General features: G+C 35.6%; 1 protein-coding gene and 1 pseudogene across 6 annotated transcripts in view; one reads left to right on the plus strand and one right to left on the minus strand.

The window, feature by feature from the left end:
* The window catches only part of RAPGEF2 (Rap guanine nucleotide exchange factor 2), a 253,310-nt gene that overhangs the window by 219,239 nt on the left and 12,250 nt on the right, over positions 1–21,821 (minus strand). The window lies entirely within an intron of this gene.
* On the plus strand, positions 16,295–17,471 carry LOC308654269 (heterogeneous nuclear ribonucleoprotein M-like; annotated as a pseudogene). The gene has a single exon. The product of its transcript is annotated as a heterogeneous nuclear ribonucleoprotein M-like (transcript).

The raw sequence follows: 21,821 nt of genomic DNA on the forward strand, positions 1-21,821 counted from the left end.
TGATATATACTACAAAATGGATAAATACTGAAAACATGCTAAATGAAATGAAGTTGGTCACAAAAGACCACATATTATATGATTCCATTTACAAGCAATGTCCACAAAAGGAAAATCCACAGACAGAAAGTTAGACGGTTGCATATAATAGGAGAATGGAAGACTTGGGGTGACAGGGAAAGGGAACAAGAATTGTCCCAAAATTGACAATGGTAATGGCTGCATATATCTGTGAATATGCTAAAAAAAAAAAAACACTAATTACATACTTTTAAATAGGTGAACTTTTTATGTGAACTGCAGCACAATAAAGCTGCTTTTTAAAAGTACGCAGTTAGATATCATTATGCACCTATGAGATAGCTTAAAAAATAAAACTGACAGATTCAAATGTTGACTAGGATACAAAAAAACTGGAACTTTCATACATAATTGGTAGAAATACAACACAGAAACTTTGGGAAAGTGTTTGCCAGTTTCTCTAAAAGTTAAATGTGCGTGTACCCTTTATCCCAGCAACATCATACATGCATCTTTGTCAAGAAAAATAAAAGCATGTCATATAAAGGCTTACACATGAATGCTTAAAAGTTCCAAGTTCCATTCATCGTCAAAAACTAGAAGATACAATTCAAATCTCCATCAACTAGGGCTGGGGATACAACTCAGGTGGTAGAGTGCTTGCCTCACATGCACAAGGCCCTGGGTTCAATCGCCAGCACCTCAAAAAAAAAAAAAAAAAATCAAATCTCCATCAACTAGAGAATGAATAAGCAAATTTTAGTACATCCTTATAATGAAATACTACTCAGCAATAAAAAGGAAAAAAAAAAACACTGATACATACAATAGCATGGCTGACTCTCAAAAGATATACAAACACTTAGTGAAAAAGAATCACACAAAAGAAGACTATGTGATCATCTTAAGGCAAACCATAGAGAGAAATCAGATCAATGGTTGCCAGATGCAAGGCTGGATAGAAAGGATTAACAAAAAGGTATATGGGAACTTTTCAAGGTGATGAAAAATGTCATCATTTTGATTACGGTGGTGGTGGTGGTAGTGATGTTTACATGACTCTTCACAGGTTAAAACTCATAGACCTTTTATACTCAAAAAAGGTTAAAGGGGCTGGGGACTTGGCTCAGTGGTAGAATGCTTACCTAGGACGTGCAAAGCGCTGGATTCAATAACGGGCATCACAAAAAAAAAATATTTTTTTGTTTGTTTTGTTTTTTTAATCTTTTTTTTTTTTTTATGCCTCTGCTTTTATTTATTTTTATGTGGTGCTAAGGATCAAACCCAGGGCCTCCCACACACTAGGCAAGTACTCTACCGCTGAGCCACAACCCCAGCCCAAAAAATGTTTTTTAATAGAAAAAGGTTAAATCTTCCCATATAGAAATCATTTCTGAGTTTTGCAAAACACCGCATTCAAATTCATTGGAACTTTATAAAGAAAAAAGAGAATGCTCACTTCAGTAGCACATATATTAACAATGAAACAATACAGAAGATCGGCATGGCACGCAAATTCATGAAGCATTCATGTTTAAAAAGAAAGAAAAAATCGGTGTGGGGGTGCCTAATAGGGGGCTGGAGTTCTAGCTCAGTGATAGAAGGCTTACCTAGCAGCTTACCTAGCATGTGTGAGGCACTGGGTGCGATCCTCAGCACCACACAAAATAAACAAATAAATAAATAAAATAAAAGCATTGTGTTCATCTACTACTAACAAAATATTTTTTAAAAAAATACATGGGCTTGGGATATAGCTCAGCTGGCAGAGTGCTGGCCTCATATGCATAAGGCCCTGGGTTCAATCCCCAGGACCACAAAAAAAAAAAAAAAAAAAAAAAAAAAAAAAAAAAAAGCCCTAATACAATGCTGGTACTACTGTAAACTTCGACTCTACACTACATCATAACTATCAAATTTAGAAAGGCAAACATTCTTTGGCCCAACAGAAATTTACCAGGTCACGTTGGAAGGATATTCATTGCAGTACTGTGAGTACTCAGTAATGGTTAAACATACACACACGTTCTTAAAAAAGGGAGCTCTTCACATACTAGGTTCGATCCTCAGCACCACATTAAAAAAAGGTCTTCAAATTATATCTTATGTTAAACTATCAAGGAGTAGGTGTGTAGATATACATAGATATAACTTGAGGGTACTAAAATATATTTTGTATGGATCTGTATGTGAATCTCATTTTTTCTTTTTCTCTTTTTAAGTTGTCAATGGACCTTTTAATTTATTTGTTTGTGGTGCTGAGGATGAAGCCCATAGCCTCACACATGCCAGGCAAATGCTCTACCACTGAGTCACCACCCCAGCCCTGTGAATTTCATTTTTATAGGTATACTATAATTACATACAATAGTAGGAATCACTATGCAACAATCATATATGCACCTAATATAATTCCCTGAGTAACCTGGCAAAATTTTTCTCCCATTCTGTAGGCTCTCTTTTCACATTCTTGTTTCCACTGCTGTGCAGAACCTTTTTAACGTGAGGATATCCCACTTAACTGATTCTTGGTTTTATTTCTTGAGCTTTGGGGGTCTTACTAAGGAAGTCAGTGCCAGCACCAATATGATGAAGCATTAACCCTATTTTCCTTCTAGCAGTTATAGTGTTTCTGGTCCAATTCCTGGTTATTTGATCCACTTTGAGTTGATTTTTGTATAGGGATCTAGGTTCATTCTTCTACATATGGATATCCATTTTCCCCAGCACCATTTGTTAAAAAGGCTATCTTTTCCCCAATGTTTGTTTTTGGCATCCTTGTCAAGGATCAAATGATTACATCTATGTAGATATGTCTCTGTTTTCTATTGGTTTTCATGTCTGTTTTTATGCCAATACCATACTGTTTTTGTAGCTCTATAGTATAATTTGAGATCAAGTATTACAATGCCTCTAGCATCGCTCTTATTATTCAAGAGTTGCTTTGGTGATTCTGGGTCATTTGTTCTTCCATATAAATTTTAGAACTATTTTTTCTAGTTCTATGTAGAATGTCATTGGTATTTTGATGAGCAGTATATTAAATATGTAGATTCCTTTTGGTAATATGGCCATTTTGATAATATTAATTCTGCCTCTCCAAGAACATAGTAGGTCATTCCAACTTTTCAGGTCTTCTTCGTCTCTCTTCAGTGTTCTATAATTGTCCCTGTAGACACGTCTTTCACCTTCTTATATTTTGTCCAGAGTTTTTTGTTTTTGTTTTTTTGTGGTTTGTTTGTTTCCTTTTGAAGTTCTTGTGAACAGAATTATTTCCCTGATTTCTTTCTCAGTGGACTGATTATTGGAATAGAGAAAAGCTATTGATTTTTGTATGTCAATAATATGTCCTGCTTCTTTGCTGAATTTGTACATTAGCTCAAGAAGTATTCTGGTGGAGTTTTTTGGGTCTACTGAGTATAGAATCATTGTACAAGAATATTTTTTAAATCCTTGTAAGAATAAACAAGCACCTAACATCACACTATCATTAGGAGACTAGAAATTACACAGGTATGGCACAGAGGAAAAGTAAGACTGTTCACCACATACTTTAAAAATATTTTTTTAGTGTATAAACCATGCAAAAAAAAACTATAATATTTAAAACATTAATTTAAAAAACCATATAGTTTAGGTACAGGTTATAATCATTTTTGAACACTGAAAACATTCCAGAAACAGAAAACATGATCATGTACACTTACAACGCAAGTTAACTTTCAATTACCAGAAGAAAATGAGTAATTCAGTAGGAGACTATGTACTTAACCTTTCTTTATGACCCGGCACCCCACAAAAATAGAAGAAAATAAGGAGTGTAAGAAATAGAGAACAAAGAATGGTTTGGAAGGAAAAGTTATAATTAAAAAAAAAAAAAAAACTCAGATAAAAAAGCCCAAGAACTCATACACCTTTAAAAAACCTTTCTGTCTTGGGAGTGTTGTGTTTTCCTAGCCCTAAGTTAACAATGGCATTTTCTATGTCGTAGAAGAGCCAGAGAAACAAATAGGATTTCTTGCCACAGACAAAATCACACATCCTCTCCAAAGAAGGACTCAAAGACATCATTTAAACACTGATACACACCCATCACATCCAAAACCTTTGGGTGGATTATTTTAGGATTCCAGAATCATTCAGAACTCCTTGAGATCTCATAATTCCAAAATGTAGGAAGTTAGTTTTTGTCTTTCACTCTGTAATTGACTTTAAGTTATAATCATAAAATGAAGTTAGAGCTACATAACTGCAGATAAATAGTATTTCTGTGGAAGATTCAAGTTTATAAAAAGTTCTTGGTATAACTGTATGTTTTTTAATTTTGGTCAAATTCTAGTCCGACTAGTGCCTCTGAATAGTGGGGTCACATGACAAACCTTGCTACAAGTGAAGCCATTATCCTCATGGCAACAGTCAGAAAATGCTAGGCATGCTTTACCCTCCTACTGGCTAGGCTGTACCCATGCAAATCAGGATCCTGGTTGCTACATACAGTCCCCATATGACTCCAAACTTTTCCCCTGGCTTTTTCAGTAAGCACTGAAAACCAAGGATCCCAGTTATGTCCCTACACAGTCTTAGGTGTTAACAAAGTGGATCTGTGCTTCACAAGGAATGGAAATGAGAGGTAGCCAGTTCTGTTTCTGACAAACCAGCAGATGTCTGGTTGTGCTGACTGTGCCTCTGCTGAGAAAAACTGTAACTCTTCCAAGTACAGAACAACCCGAAACGTATCAAACATAAAAAAGGCTATTTAAAAAGTACAGTTAAAAATAATAACTTACAGTTATTTACAGTAATCTATTTGCTAATAGGGATTTAATTTAAAAGTAGACCAGGACTGTGGTGCACACCTATGATCCCAGTGACTCAGGAGGCTGAGGCAGGAAGATTCCAAGTCTGAGGCTAGACTGGAGGACTTAGTTAGACCCTGCTTCAAAATTTAAACAAATATAAAGGATTAGGGATGTAACTCAGTGGTAGAATTCCCCAGGGTTCAATCTCCAGTATCACCAAAAAATAATACTAATAGTAGACCAGGAACTGGGGGTGCAACTCAGTGGTAGAGCACTTGCCTAGTATGAATGGGGCCCCAAATTCAATCCCTTGCACTGGAAAATAAAAATAAAAATACTAACACCATTGTTTTAAATTTTTTTTATTTTAACAAAATTGGGCTTCGTACCTGAAGCTTATCTCCAAAGTAAAAGTCACCTAACAGAGTATTTCCAATAAAGGAAAATGACCTAAGCAAATCAAAACTTATTTTTTTAAGTATTTTTTAGTTGTTGATGTACCTTCATTTTTTATTTATTTGTATGTGGTGCTGAGGATCGAACCCAGTGCCTCATACAAGGTAGGCAAGTGCTCTGCCACTGAGCCACAACTCCAGCCCCTCAAAACTTATTTTGAAAAGTCCTCATTAACAATAATTATAGATATTTATACCAATCTTATTATAAATGAAGTAGAGTGAAAAGAATAGGAAATCTGAAAGACATTTATGTGTACTTAAGCAAATGGTAATTTACAAATAGCTCACTCTGATTTATCAGGTCTAAGACAGAACTAAATAAAATGAATTATAGGAAAACATGTAGTCAACTTTCTAGCACATAATGGACACTTAGTAAAAGTCAACTGCTGGGCTGGGCATGTGGCTCAAGCGGTAGCACGCTCGCCTGGCACGCGGGCGGCCCAGGTTCGATCCTCAGCACCACATACCAACAAAGATGTTGTGTCCACCAAAAACTAAAAAATAAATATTAAAATTCTCTCTCTCTGTCTCACACTCTCTCTCTCCCTCTCTCTTAAAAAAAAAAAAAAAAAAAAAAAAAAGATTGCCTCACACTTCTCAGAACAGTACCCAATTTAAAAAATACAGATTTTAAAAAAAAAAGTCAACTGCTCTTCCACATCTTTCCTCAGCTATTCTTTCTGAGCCATGTTCTCCCTAAATATAAAATGAAGAAGGGACAACACACTCAAGGCATTATATATTATTAACTAAAAGCAACCTAAAATAGCTAATGTGGCACTTTCAGAAGGACTACATCATAAAAGTACCTCTTCAATAAAATCAGAAGTATAAAGATTCATTTATTGCCGTATCTTTCAGTAGTGAAAATTTATAATATTGAAACAATTCAAACACCTTTTCAGATTCTTCAGAACAAAATCATGAGATTTCTATCCCAACTTCTTACTCCTATCAGACATTTTCTGCACTCTACCTATGGGCCTAAGCTCACAAATCAGCATTCAAATTTAAATACAAAATGATGACAAATTTCAATAGTCAAAAGAAAATGGTACCCAGTCATATCATGCAATTCCAAATCTTTTATTCTAAAAACACGACTTCTAATAAACACACTTAGAATAGAACACATATGCATGTTACACATATGGAAAGACTTTGCTACTTTCGAAAGTAAAGCACTTTGGGTTCAGTTTCTTCACCAAATAAAACAATCAAACTATTTGGGATACAGTGTTGAACAGTGATTCTCTGAAGTCTGAAAATGCTTCACAAAGAAAAGTTCTTAACAAAACTCAACATGAAGCCTGTGCTTCTAAAATGCTCCAGGTAAAAAAAAATAAAATAAAATAAAATGCTCCAGGTAAGTATTAACCTGGACAATCAAATAATAGAATAATTTAAAAACATGGTTATACACATGCCAAAAACAGTCATTCTTCTATAAATACTACCAATCAAATGTTAAAAGGATCCTAGCCTATCATCTTTATAAATTATTCACAATTTCTACTGGCACTAATACAACATGTCAGGATAGTAAGGCCTTACACTTATGTAGACTTTTTTGCTTGCAAAAATACTTTCTTATATATTATGCTCATTGAAGCTCACAACTACCCAGAGAAGTAGGTACAGCAAACAGCAGTGTGTACCATTTTGCAAATGAAAGAACTAAAACCCCATGAAAACTGCCAAGATCAAAAAGAGAATACAAGGTAGTTCAAAAGTCTCTCTTCCAGCTACTCTTTCCCACTATAATTAAGCCCCAAAATGAATACTAAAGTGAAACTGATGCAAAAGAGAAACCAAGGCATTATTAATATTGCTTTTTTCTTCCCATTGTCCTAGCAGTGAATATACTTAGTTATATTTATTGATCTCCTAACTTAAGGAAGGCTGTAGACAGATGAAATAAAGAGATCAGAATCTAATTAAAGTAAATATATGCATTAGAACCTAAGGCAACAAACTCAAGTCTAGGACATATTAATTAATAATGCCTAGAATTCAGGTTCTGTGACTTACGCAAGTCATGGTGACTAAGTAGAATTTAAATCACTATCACCTAACTGGACAACTCTAAGAATCAATTTTGATTCCGCCTTAAGATAATTATAAGCCTGAATAATGTTACATTCAAACAATAAAAATAGGGGTTAGGGCTGTAGGTATAACTCTGGCATACAGCACTAGCCCAGCATGCACAAGGATCTGGGTTTGAAACCGAACACTGCAAATAATCACCATCTTCATCTTAAATTTTTAAAACTGTAGCAAATTGTGTTGGACCCCACCCGTACTGCCTGTTCTATATTAAGAATCTATAAAGCACAACTTATACACTTAAATATTTATGAAATGCTAAAATATTAAAAGACGTCCTGGAGACCCAAAGTCAATAACACAGTTTCACCTTGGGAAAAAACGTGCAGTTTAAAAGAGGAGGCAGATGTGTATACATACCTAAGAATTATGAAATTATTACTAAGGGATAAATGATTCTTAAAGAGACCTGCAATCTTAAATCAGTAAGAATCCGATAAGAAAATTCAACCTCTAAGCCAAGTGACCAGAAGAAGCTTCAGGTGGGAAGAAACCTTTAAACTAGTCCTTAAATAAAAACCAGGATAGGTATCTGGGAGGGACAACAGCATTAAATGAAGAATTACTAGTATAAGTAAAGGGGAGGACATCAGAAGGTGCTTGGGAAGCACTGATAAAGACCAAAGAGTGGTGGTAGCACTTATATATGAAGAAAAGACCTTCAAAGGAAAATAAACAGATTTTTTTTTCTCTCCCAAACTCCACTTACCTCTTTACAGAATCAATTCAAACAGAGCAGCAATTTACCCAGAAGATAATGCAAAATTATTATTCTTTGTGGTTACAAGTATGATTCTTGACAATTATCATCTACACGAATGGGTTGGGCCTGACGATGAGAAATAAGGTTTTGCCTCTTAAAATACCATCCTAAAAAGGTCCACAACAGTACTTTTCTTCTTGCAGCTTTCATCTTATAATCAACTGAGAAAAGGAAATGGAAATTAGGACTAGCCTAAAAACAGAGGGTAAGAACGATAAGTGTAGGTTCCTGTAAACTTTTTAATACATTCATTTTCACAATAAGGGGAGGGGAAACGTTGACCTAATAAGTTGAAAAGACAACTAAAAATTCTTACAACTTTCTAAACCAGATGATAGGAACAGATCAGGCTTTTTTTTTTCCTTTTTAATTCTCAACAGAAGATAGAGTGACATTTTATAATCAAAATCTTCGACCTATTTCATATATAAAGAATACTGTCGTTACTTATTACTTATAAAGTGATAATACTATAACTTTAACGTGATGTCACTTTATATCACTATGAAGATATATATTTAATGGACAGACTCCAAGTTATGGAGGTAAGCTCTTTCTTCTTATTTCTCCTAAAAACTTTCACCCAGTTTAATGAGAATGATAGATTACTTTACATAAATTTTCAAAGATTTATAGGATAGGACAGGCATTTTTTTCTCTACCCCCATGCTATTTGTATTTTGTTTCAACCAATTTGAAGGTAGGTATTGTTCTCCTGAAAATTGGTTCAATGTTTAACATTTACTCCCTTCCTAAAAAAAAAAAAAAAAAAAAAAAAAAAAATCACGAATGGAAATGCATAAAATGCTATATTACACGTGAGAAGTAAAGTTTAAATTAGTTTTCAATCCCTTCCAGAAGACTACATTAATTAACTTTGGTTTCATAAATAACTGCAGTGATATATGAAAATATAAAAATTGATTATCCTCCTGAAAGGATAAGTAGCTTTAAAAAAAAAAGACATGAAGAACATTTCCACTTGCAAATGCCAGGTTTTGATAAACTGCAGCAAATTCCTCATTAGCATTTTCTATAAAGGTACACTTAACTCACATTGCTGGCAAGAAAGACACTGCTGCCAAATTCTATCAGTGTCTCTTCTGAACAGTGATGAAAACAAATTCTCTCAACTAAATAATTTGACATCTAACCTCAAAAATCCTGCTGGAATATTCATTTTTGACATCTATTGATACAATTAATTGCCATAGACATACAAATTATAATGCTAACTAATTATTTAAAAGTTATTTTTGTGGTCACCAAGTAGGAACCACTACTGAAAACAGCTACTAAAGACAACTCCATGGCATACTACAAAGAGATTCGATTATAAACCCATGCACATTTGTGTTTGGATACAAGATAGAGAATTGTTAACAACATAATAAAAAGTAAACAATTTATCTCTGTATGTTATTTCAAGGTTTAGATAATATGGCTATAATCATTTTAAAGATAAAGTAGAGATAAAATGCCTGTTTACAAACTACATAGAAATGAGGGGGTCTGAGTACAACACAATGTTGATTTACTGAGCAGAGCACCTACCTAGCATATGCCAGGTACTGGGGCCTGGAATACCAGATGGGAAAGGATACTGTAACAAGAATATTTAAGAAGTTTCATAAAACTATGTTAATAATGCTATTTGTAGAGTAAAATTTCTTTTCTCCCCAGTGTATTTGCAAATATCACCAAGAGAAATTTGGTGCAGTTACTAAAATTCCTAGTCCTTCCTTAGCTATATTTAGGAAGAAAAAAATAACTAAGACAAGAGAGCTTTGTTTTTGCTGTTTTTAAATAACAGTGAAACTAAGCTGGGACAAGTCCCCTCCTATTCATTCCTCTTTGTGTAAAGATACCTCTTCAGCACAAGATTACAGGCTTATAATTACAGCCAATATTAGATCCTTGTGCCCTGAAATCAACTGAAGTTCTCATCTGGAACTCAAGAGACAATGGGGGAGGCGATAAACTAGCCCCACCCCCCAAAAAAATGCAGGGATGGGGAATGAAAAAGAATCCATACAGGCTTCAAACTCCCCTTTGACTTCTGACAAAGGAAATTTCCTCATTTACTTTATCCTTGCTTTCTACAACCAATGTAAACTTACTTTAGGACATGATATTTATCATACTTGTAATGTAAAATATAATAATAGTAATACATGCTGTATTTGCATCACAACTGTCATTCAAAATCACACACAAAAAAAAAGAAAAAAAAAAATACAAAGTCATTAACTTCATGACATCATTCCTATGCCACTGCTGCTCCCTCTCTCTTCCTCCCACATTTGTCTGTATCAATTTAAACAGGTGTGGACCTGTTTCCATCTCACAGTGGATGACTAGTCCAAGGCACCCAGTCTAGCAGAAGGGCACTCCTCAAGAACTACAAGCCTCCTCTGAACTCTCCATCTTTCTCATTCATCTGACCACTACTACCTCAGTTATCTGCCAGCACTATCCTGACTTCCACTACCTGGACTCCAACTCCTGCAGGGATTCCCCACTACACACCAGACAGCCCAGAAACTCTTAAACTTTTGAGCCTGTCAGCCAACCAGAAGGAAGAGAAACACAAATTTCTGTAACCACCAGAGCTGACCTCGAGATACTTTTCATAAAATATATGCAAAGTATGAAGAAACTGACTTTCAGAATAACAAGAGAAATATCTAATTATCTGCTGCATCACACTATCAAATATTAGCAATCTTGCTAAGACGGAGAAAATTTACCTACCCAGCAGGCAACTTTCTTACATACTGAGTTTAAGTGTTTTCTGAAGTTTTCACTATCCCTGCTAAAAATGAAAAACTAAAATTATTTATTTATGAAGCATCAAAGAAGTATGAAACAAAAATGATGGATAAATAGAATTTAAGATCAGTCTTTTTATTTCCTATACTATTGAATATATCACCTTAATCAGCTAAGAGTATCTTTTTTATTTTTATATAATTTTTTGTTTTAATTAGTTATACATGACAGTAGAATACATTTATGCACTTTGATATGTCATACATAGATGGAGTATAATTTCTCATTTTTCTCATAGTACCTGTTGTAGAATCACATTGGTCATGCAGTCATACATATATACATAAAGTAATAACATCTGTTTCATTTTACTATACTTCCCACCCCACACCCCTCCTCTCTCCTTCACTCCCCTCTACCTTATCTAAGGTAACTCTATTCTTCTCTAGTCCCCCCACACCCACCTTCCTCGACTGCCTTATTGTGAATTAGCATCTGCATATTACAGAAAACATTCGACCTTTGGTTTTTGGGGATTGGCTTATTTCATTTAGCATAATATTCTCCAACTCCAGCCATTTACATGCAAATGCCATAATTTCATTCTTCTTTAAAGCTTCTTTATCCATTCATCTACTAAAGGACCCCTAGGTTGATTCCATAGTTTACCTATTGTGAACAGAGCTGTATAAACACTGCTGTGGCTGCATCACTGTAATATGCTGATTTTAAGTCCTTTGGGTATAAAAGGAAAAGTGGGTACTTGGGTCAAATGGTAGTTCCATTCTGAGTTTTCTGAGAAGTCTCCATACTGCTCTCCATAGTGGTTGTACCAATTTGCAGTCCCACCAGCAATGTGTGAATGTATCTTTTTTCCCCACTGTGTGTGTGTGTGTGTGTGTGTGTGTGTGTGTGTTTGTTTGTTTTTGGTACCAGGGATTGAAATCAGGGGTACTCAACCACTGAGTCACATCCCCAGCCCTATTGTGTATTTTACTTAGAGACAGGGTCTCACTGAGTTGCTTAGCACCTCTTTATTGTTGAGGCTGGCTTTGAACTTGCAATCCTCCAGTCTCAGCCTTGGAGGCAGTAGGATTATAGGCATGCACCACGGCACCCAGACACAGTGTTTATTTTTAAGGCAACAAGTTTGTTTTCTGCGGAACCAAAAAAAAAATTTTTTTTCTCCCAAGTTATTGTGCCTTAAGGTAAACAAGGAATGAAATGTGACGGCTATCAAAAAATGAATATACGACATGGGGACTTTACCACAAAGAAATGCTCCTAAAATTTTCATGAGTAACAGACTACCAACTGCAATCCCTTGGCACTGCTTGGCAATGCATACCTATAGCAGGAGAATCACAAATTCAAGGCCAGCCTCAGCAACTTAGTGAGACCCTCTGGAATTTAGCTAGACCCTGTCTCAAAACAAAAAGGACTAGGGATGTAGTTCAGTGGCCAAGCACCCCTTTGGGTTCAATCCGCAGTACAAAAAAAAAAGCAACTTTTTTTCAAGAGTTGAAGTAACTTACTGCCATTTCCTAAAAATCATTTTTACGCACAAATAAAACCTGAGTTGTAATAATTAATAATTATTAATTATTAATTAATGAGTGGGAAAGAAAAATATCGTCAGGATGTTTTCATGTTTTGAGCAATTTCACATCCAGACCGACCCATCTTCAGTCTCTTACATTTTCTAAACTTCATAAAGCACACCATTCAAGAAAGTTAACTATTTAGTCAAATCGTTCCAAACTACATTATAAATAACTCCAAAAGAGTTCTGTGGTTATCAAATACATATCTGAGAAAATACATACACTTAAATAATTAACCATCAAGATGAAAACAAATTTTTTTGTTCATGATACTACTGTAGTAACAGAATCAGCCCCCCAAAATTATAAAATATACTTTCATAATGAGGTTTGGCCCACTCCCCATGCTATCAAATATCAGGAAGTAACTTTACACTTCTCTGTGGTGTGACTGGACACAACACTAAACAATCCCACACCCACACCCTACCAAAGGTATTAGCATTTTAACAGAGAAGCATCAAAGAATGCAAATGCTCCTGTCAAAGCTGTGTAGGCTCTGCAGGGCCAGCTAGCTCAGTCAGCTCCTCACCTCAGGCTCTGTGGTATGAAAGCAGCCACAGACTGTAAAACGTGAGTGTAGCCATATTCTCATAAAACTTTACAGACAAAAGCAAGGCTGCTAGACTTGGTCCAAGGGCCACAGTTTGCTCACCCTGATCTAGGGTTTAAATCTTCAGTTTGCTGGATCCATCCTTATGACACAGAAAAATTCACTACCCTGGATTTTTATTTCCTTTACTCTGGAGCCCAAACTAGACTGGGAATTTTCAAACATATTTTTTTAATGTAAAAATGTCTCCTTTTTCTAACAAAAGTGAAGAGTGGTGGCTAGGACTCCAAGTTTCTAGGCCTCCCAAAGGACCCTGAAGCACCTCCAGGTCCTTCAAATCTGTGAAAACCACCAGCCCACTGATTTCTGAGATGCTACTTGGCATCAAGAATGGAGATGTACTCAGTGGTTAAAATCCCCTGAGTTCAATACCCAGTGCCAAAAAAACAAAAAAAATGTAGAAGACAATGAAGTAAACTAAATAAGTTTGATTACAGCTTGTTTTTCTACACTTTTATGTGTACATCAATGAGATTTCATTGGAGCATATTAATCTATTCTGACAGGACCCCTTAATTTAATATATTTGCAGATAAATCATTCAACAATTAAAAATGATCTTATATATTAAAAACGCACCAAGACTAGGTAGGCTCTACTTAGAACAATTAATTGGTAAACTGGGTCTAGATATAAGAATTGAATTGGATTTCATAAGTTAGGTATATTATTTATTTAAATTATTCTTCATGATAATCAAAATCTCAAAATAATAATTTTTAAAGCCTCACATAAAATAATAAACATCACAGGAGATCAGAGGAAGAATTCACACACTATGTGAAGTACCAGTGAAAATATCACATAAATGACAGTTTCAAAATACCAGCACCAAAGTGATTAATCTTATAGGGAGCCAAACTGCCTATCAAATATGAATAACTTTGTTCCAGAAAATTTCTTATTTCTATAAAGAAGCACTTGTTGCAGAAATTGAACCAAAAATTACTGCTCCTTTTCAGCTTTTATTCAATATCCTATTAATATGGAAATATATAATTACTTTTTTCCTTGTATCCGTCAACTTTCAAAAGTAAGATCAAATCATTAAACATTTAACATTTCCAATTTTGTACTAAGAGGTATGCCAAGCACTGAGTTTAAAGATGAACAGTAAATTCTAGCCCAATAAATTTAGTTTAGTGAGGCTAACTGACATAACTCAAGTTAATCCACTTTAAATGAAACAAAGATAATAACTTAAGACTCAGATTCAAGCATGCTATACTCCCACCAAAACAAATACTTTGTGAAAATAGCAAATTTAAAGATAACAAATAACCCCTACTCTTCAAAGTAACATTTCTAGCAATTAGCTTCTGATGGCAAATTATTGACCCCACCATGCAACATTAGGAGCAGTTTATCTATTAAATCTTTGAATATTATCAGAAAGAAAAAACATAAAACATTAATTACTTTAAGACAGGGCAAAGTACATACTTAAAAGTTTTAGTATCAAAGCTAGTATGAATTCAACAAAGTACAGAACTCTATTTAAACAGCTTTCTTTTACACATGTACTTTATATACAAATGTATACTTGCCTGTAAAAAATCAATTCAGCTTTGGGAAGGAACAATAAATTAAGATCCTAGTATCTCAGAAAACTGACAAAGCATTACTACAGGCAGAAGTATCAGTACACTAGAAAAAAATGAAGTAACATGTTTATAATTTTTTAAATAGAGTAAATCTGAAACAAAAGGAATAATTTAGAAAATGCCATAAGCCTATATTTTTAAATTCTAAATCAACAGGTGAGGCATTTACAATAGTTACCACAGAAATCATATTTAAGTTATATCAACATTTTAGAAATATTTATACATAATGTTCACCCACTAGTATTTGTATCCCTATTTTTAAAAAAGAGAGAGACTGAGGTTCAGAAAATTAATAATCATACACCTAAGTCAACCAAGAAGTTGAACACATGATTCCATAATGTAGCTACATCAACGTAGCTCTATCCACTAAGACTTTCAAAGTCTCCTGAGAATCACTGCATAACCTATTGCAATCATCTATATTCTATGCGAAGTAATTGGACAAAATACTATCAGCTCACATTACACATTAATCTTAATCTCTTAATTTCCTGTATTTCTGCACTATAGAGGCTTAAAAGCAAAATACTCAATTTCCAACCTTTTTCGCTGCCAGGAGTGGACCTCTGGCAAATAACAAATACCTAGACAAGGGCTTTCTTGCAAAATAAGACAAACCTCTGACCATGAAAAAGATTTCCAACACCCCTTTGTTCCCTGCTTGGTGGAATAACCACAATCTTGTGTTTTTGAAGACTAACCTTACTTACTAAGTACAAGTTCCATTCTCAATGACATCCTTAAGCCTGTGCACAAACCCCACTCTGCACTGCCTTCCTTTAGATTCTTAATAAGACCCTAGTTAAGCCTCTATAGAGCAATTTTAGTAAGTTGCATAATAATGCAACCCGAATAAAATCTATGCCATAAATCAAGTCTATCTAACCAACTTACATTGTTAAGTCACTGTGGTGAATTAATCATAATATACTAATAATGAAACATTATCTTAGTAATAAGATATTGAAATTATTGAAAAATACTAAGAAAAGGGGCAAATATTATTAAACACTCCATGCCGGAGACTATGCTAAGTACTTTAATACTACTTAATGTAGTTAATCTTCACAACAAGATTAGTAAACATTACCATATCCACCTGTGGTAAAATTTTCATCAATCTTTGATCAAACAGAATAATATGGTAAAACAAAGTCAACCACTTGTTTTGAGATTATCGCCTCCTTATTTTTATAACAATAAAATAAAGAATATTGAGTTTACACTTATTTTAACATGCTTCCTTTGGAAAACAAATATGTGGCAAATCAACATCAGTGCCCCACTGTATTATGAAATTTTTACAATCTATGAAGTCTAAAAAGCCTTGAATCCTAAACTAAGGTTAAGTTACCTGCCCACAGCCACAAGGATAGTGCACTGAACTCCAAAGTCATAACCACCAAGTTATATGAAAGAAATACACTAAATAAACCCAAAACAGGGTTGCAGGGCTCGAAGGGATGGCAGAGGTGACAGCAACAGAGTCCAAAATGGAAGTAGAGAGCGGCAGCAGGGCTCCAGCACAACAGGTGAAGAACGACCCACTCAGAAGGAGATGAGAAAGGAGACGAACACAGAAAGAGGAGGCAATGGCTTTCAGTCATATGCCAACCCAACTAAAAGATATAGAACCTTCATCACAAACATACCTTTTGATGTGAAATGGCAGTCACTTAAAGACCTGGTTAAAGAAAAAGGGATGTGCTGTTGTTGAGTTCAAGATGCAAGAGAGTATGAAAAAAGCTACTGAAGTTCTAAACAAGCATAGTCTGAGCAGAAGACCACTGAATGCTAAAGAAGATCCTGATGGTGAACACACTAGGAGAGCAATGCAAAATGTGATGGCTACAACTGTAGGGATGGGTATGGGACAAGTGGCCCAGAAATGATTAATACCCTACTCAGTAGCCTAAATAATCCTAACATCCCAAATGAGATTATCCACTGCATTACAGGATAGAAGACTTGGAAGCACAGTATTTGTAGCAAATCTGGATTATAATGTAAAATTGGCTGGAAGAAACTGAAGGAAATTTTTAGCGGTAGTTCAAGTAGACATTCTGGAGGATAAAGATGTGAAAAGTTGTGGAATAGGCACTGTGACTTTTGAAAAGTCCAAGGAAGCTATGCAAGCTATATCTATGTTTAACAGCCAACCGATATTTGATAGACCACTGCAAGTACAAATGGATGAGAGGTCTTTACCAAAGGGAGACTTTTTCCATCCTGAACATCCACAGCAACTTCCCCATGGACTTGGTGGTATTAGCATGGGGTTAGAGCCAGGAGGGCCAATCACCAAACAAAGACATTGGAATAGAAAACATAGGGTCTGCAGGAATGGGAATGGAAGGCATAGGATTTGTAATAAATAAAATGGAAGGGACCTTTTGGTGGTCATGATAGGGAAAACATGGCAATTTGGATCTTGGATAAATAAACATGGGCCTAAAAGATGAAATTCTAAGTAATGCACTGGAGAGGACAGATCATTGCAAAGCAGGGAGGAGGTGGAAGTAGAGACAACATCCTTAGGATTCACCGCATTGAGGGGTGCAGGCCTAAGCCAGGCATGGATCAAGTGGGCACCACAATCAAGTGCATGGGGCCTGGTCATGGACCGCATGGGCTCCGGCATCGAGTGTACGACAACATGGCCTGCAGCATGGAGCTCACTGGCTCTGAGGTCGAGCAACCGTGTGGGCCACACAATTGAATACATGGGCTCTGGTGTAGAGCATACAGGCCCTGCCAGTAAGCACATGGGCCTGAGCATGGAGTGCATGGGACTGGTAGGCATGCGGGCCAGCCTGAATCGCAAGGCCACAGGCCTGGAGCAAATGGGTGCCAATAGCCTGGAGTGAATGGGCCAGATATGGGCCCAGCCCTGGGCACTAGCACTAAGCGCATGGACCTAGCCATGGGTGGTGGCAATGGTAGCAACTTTGACAGCACCACTGAGATGGAACGTGGCAACTTTGACAGAGCTGGAAGCCACAGAGCTGGAAGCCATGCTCCTGGGGTGGCCAGAAAGGCCTACTGGATATTTGTAAGAAATCCCCCATGCTGATTTTACATGGAAGGTGCTAAAGGACAAATTCAACAAAAGTGGCCATGTGCTGTACGCCGACATCAAGATGAAGAATGGGAAGTCCAAGGTGTGCAGTGTGGTTAAGTTTGAATCACTAGAGGTGGCTAAGAGAGCCCATCAGATGAATGTCATGAAGCTGAGTGGCCAAGAGATTGATGTTCGAATCAATAAGCAGTTGCCTTTTTTTTTTCAGTTGTCAATAGACGTTTATTTATTTATATATGGTGCTGAGAATCGAAGCCAGTGCCTCACACATGCTAAGCAAGCACTCTACTACTGAGCCACCACACAAGCCCAGCAGATGCCTTTTTTAAACATTAATACCAGACCTCTGAATTTGTATTTTTTCTTGTTAACCATTTTCATTTGTTGGCTGGATGTATAAACATGTTTAAAAAATGTAGTTGCTTTTTGGAGTAATTTGAATTACTTTTTAAACAACTGAGGTTTCCATTTGTCTGTTTGCATTGAGACTGCAATGCGCACAATTTTTTTTTTGTAGTTGTACATCTTGTTAACATTGAATATGACTTTGGTAATAAATACCAGTTCCTGAAAGTGAAAATAAAAACTAAAAAAAAAACTATTCTATGAACACCATAAAAATTAAGGATTAATTTATAATTATATATTCCAGAATATATAAAGTGGGAACAAGGACTTTTAAAGTGAAATGGTTTTACCATGCTGCCTGCCACAGAGTTTTCTGTAACTGGGTGACATAGATTTAAAAATGGAATCAAGATAGGAATTCCCAACCATTGCAACATAAGTGTTAGATGATGACTAGGTTTGGAAGTTCACATTTAGGAATAAAGAACTTTGGGGTCTCTAAGTACATTGTATATGTGTAAAAAATGTTTATGGTACTTTAAATCCAAGGAGTAGGCAGACAGGAAATGTTTACCCTTAAAGTTTGCCCTCCTTAATTTTTTCCAGCTCCACAAGAAAAGAAGGTGGTGGTAATCAGAAATGAATGATTAGAAACAATTTGAAATGTTATAAATTCTTCCTTACTACCTCACTTCTTAGCACTTAGGACACGTATTTCAAATTTTTCTAACTCCTCAGTTTTTGATACTCGTTTCTATTTGATTGGAAATATATAAACTTGATTAAGCAGTTTCTCAATAACTCAAAATCAATCATCAAATATTTTTCACAATTTGATCAAGCATTCCCTAATAGAGTGTCTCTAAAAGAAAAAGTTGTGTAACTTAGAGAAGAAAAAAATCAGAAAAGTTTTGTCTTGCATCATTCCAGTAGTTAATTACATAAAGAACAACTGAATGACTGCTAAAGGGATTTAGTCCACACCTTATGTGTAAACAGCTTTCCTTTTATTTTCTTATTAGATTTCAGTTACCCCAAAACCTGCCCAGGAGCCTTCTTTTTCATTTATGCCCTCAAATGCAATTATTACTAAAACTATCAAACAAAAAATTAATTTAAAATATTAAAAACACATGATTTATGTCTTTCTTACTAATAAACACTTTGCTTATATTTTTATAGTTAGATCCCATATTTTTAATAAGTCCAATCGTCCAACACCAATTTTTATAGTTATTGAAAAAAGTTACATATTTACAAAAGCAGCATGTATTTCCACTGGGGGAGACAAGTGTGTGCGGAATCCAGAGGGCAGGCATGGAGACTTTACTCTAAATGCAAAGACATATATGTGAGAGGGGAAAGATTTGTAGAGATTTTTGCTTGAGTTAATTTTTTTTTAAGTTTCTTTTTTGGATCCAATAATGTTCTAAAAAAATCTAAGTGAAAATAATGAACATCTGCAGGTCAGTTTATCATCATCCATGGCTATAATGCAGCCTTACACTAGAATTTTTGAACACGCCCTTGTGACTCCCTCCCTTATTCCCCTTCTCTTCCCTCCATCCCTCCTCCTACCAAAAGTAGCAAAGAATTTTTAAATTCCCAGGGAATTAAAAGGAGATGGCACAATACAATTCAAATTTCATTGAGATTAACTTTGTTAAGCTAAAACCAATTTCTTTTCCATTTTGCTTAATAAACATGGAATTTTCTACTTCCTACACTTTTTTTTTCTTATACCAAATAATCTAGTTACTTAAATTCAGGATCATGAAACATTGAAAACTGGTACAAAACATTCATCTTCTAAATATTTAAAAAAATACAGATAAGGACAAAGTGAATAAATAATTAAAAAGTTAAATAATTTAAAAGTTATTAATTTAGCTTCCCTTACCCATTTATTTATTAGCCTGTGTGTGTGTGTGTGTGTGTGTGTGTGTGTGTTTAATTCTCTCCAACTAATATGCAGCCTCATTCATTGTACCAATGGCCCAATGCATACAAAATATTCAACTAAAAGGTTCGGCTCTTCATTAAGATTAAGATTAAATCAGATCAGGAGAAAGATTTAGTTTTAAAAAATAATAATCTGGTAGCCTTTTTCCAGATTCAAAAATTAACTCCAAAAAGGGCTGGGGATATAGCTTACTGCTTGAGCTCTTGTTTACTTGTTTAGCATGCATGAGGCCTTGGGTTCAAACAAAAACAAACAAAAATCTCCAAAAGCTATGCTTCCTTTTAATTTTGAAACTTAAAAAAGTGATAAAAAATAGTTCACAAATTTCCTGTCCCCTTCACTGAGCCTCCCATCGTTCAACATTTTAAAAAGCATAATAAAATACATCAATTTCAGAATCCCAGATTTCCTTTGTCTCTTCCAATCTGTGATAGTTCTCAGCATTTCTCCAACAATTTTGAGGAATACTGGCTGTTGAGGGCCACAGCTGAGTCAGGATGACGCATGGCATATTGCCAGAAGGGAGTTATGTTAAGCTGTGTATTCAATTGTATATTTGACTTTTAATGTCCTGCAATAGGGCGGTTCTTGCTGCCTCCGGCGGCGCCCGCTACTTTGGAGTTCCCTGGAGTTCCCAAGGGGTTCCAAGGGAGAGCTCGCCCAGACCCTGGTGGAGGGTGAGGGTGTTCCTAGGGAGCACGTGTGGAGTGCTGGGGAAGTTCAGCAATAAAGAGTTGCTGTTTTGAACCTACAAGTACTTCGTGGCAGCTGGGTTATTTATGCCCACCCAGACTGCGGCAACTGGCCAGTTATTTTGCATTAAATTTGAGTCTGTCTGATGTTTTCTCCACTTGGGTTGATTTTTTGTTGTTGTTGTTCTTTGTTTTTTGTTTCTTAGTAAGAATGTTGGGCTGAGTATGTAGTTCAGTGGTGGAATACTTTGCCCACTATTCACAAGGCTCTCAGTTTGATCCCCAACATTGCCAAAAATAAGAAAAAGTATACCATAGATATTTCCTCCTCAGTGCACAGTATCAGGAGACACAGAATGTAAGTCTCATTACTGGTGCTGTAAGTCCCCTGTTAGTCGTCTGATTGCCTTCTCAGTTATCAGATTAGCTGCTGTGTTACTGCAGTACTTGGGCTGAAGTAGCCTTATTTTACTTAATAATGGCCCCAAAGAGTAAGAGCAGTGGTACTGACGATTTTATTACAAAATATAATTTTTCTATTATTATCTTTGTTAATCTCTTAGTTTTTCTGATTTTGGGCTATAGTAGGGATTGATTCCACATGTGAGGCAATTACCACTACAATCCCCAGTCTTCTATTATTTTGAAAAAGCTCTCACTAAATTGCCTGAACTGACCTTGACCTTTGTGATGCTCCTGCCTCAGCCTCCCATGTAGTGGAATCATAGTTGTGGGCTATCACAGCAAGTTTACTGGGCCTAATTTATAAACTATACTTTATCACAGGTATGCATAAAAAAGTAACAGTATATAGGCTCAGTAAAGAGGATGCCACAGGATCAGGCATCCACTGGGGGCCTCAGAATACATCTCCTGCAGATAAGGGAAGAGCACTGTACATCCATTAGACTTCCTTCAGATTAAGAAAAAAAAAAATCTTCAATTGGAACAGATCAAGTAATTTCTTTGAGAGATCATGACAGCTAA

This window comes from Spermophilus citellus, assembly GCF_964194105.1.
Source record: "Spermophilus citellus genome assembly, chromosome: 8".
In the NCBI taxonomy this organism is placed as follows: Eukaryota; Metazoa; Chordata; class Mammalia; order Rodentia; family Sciuridae; genus Spermophilus; species Spermophilus citellus.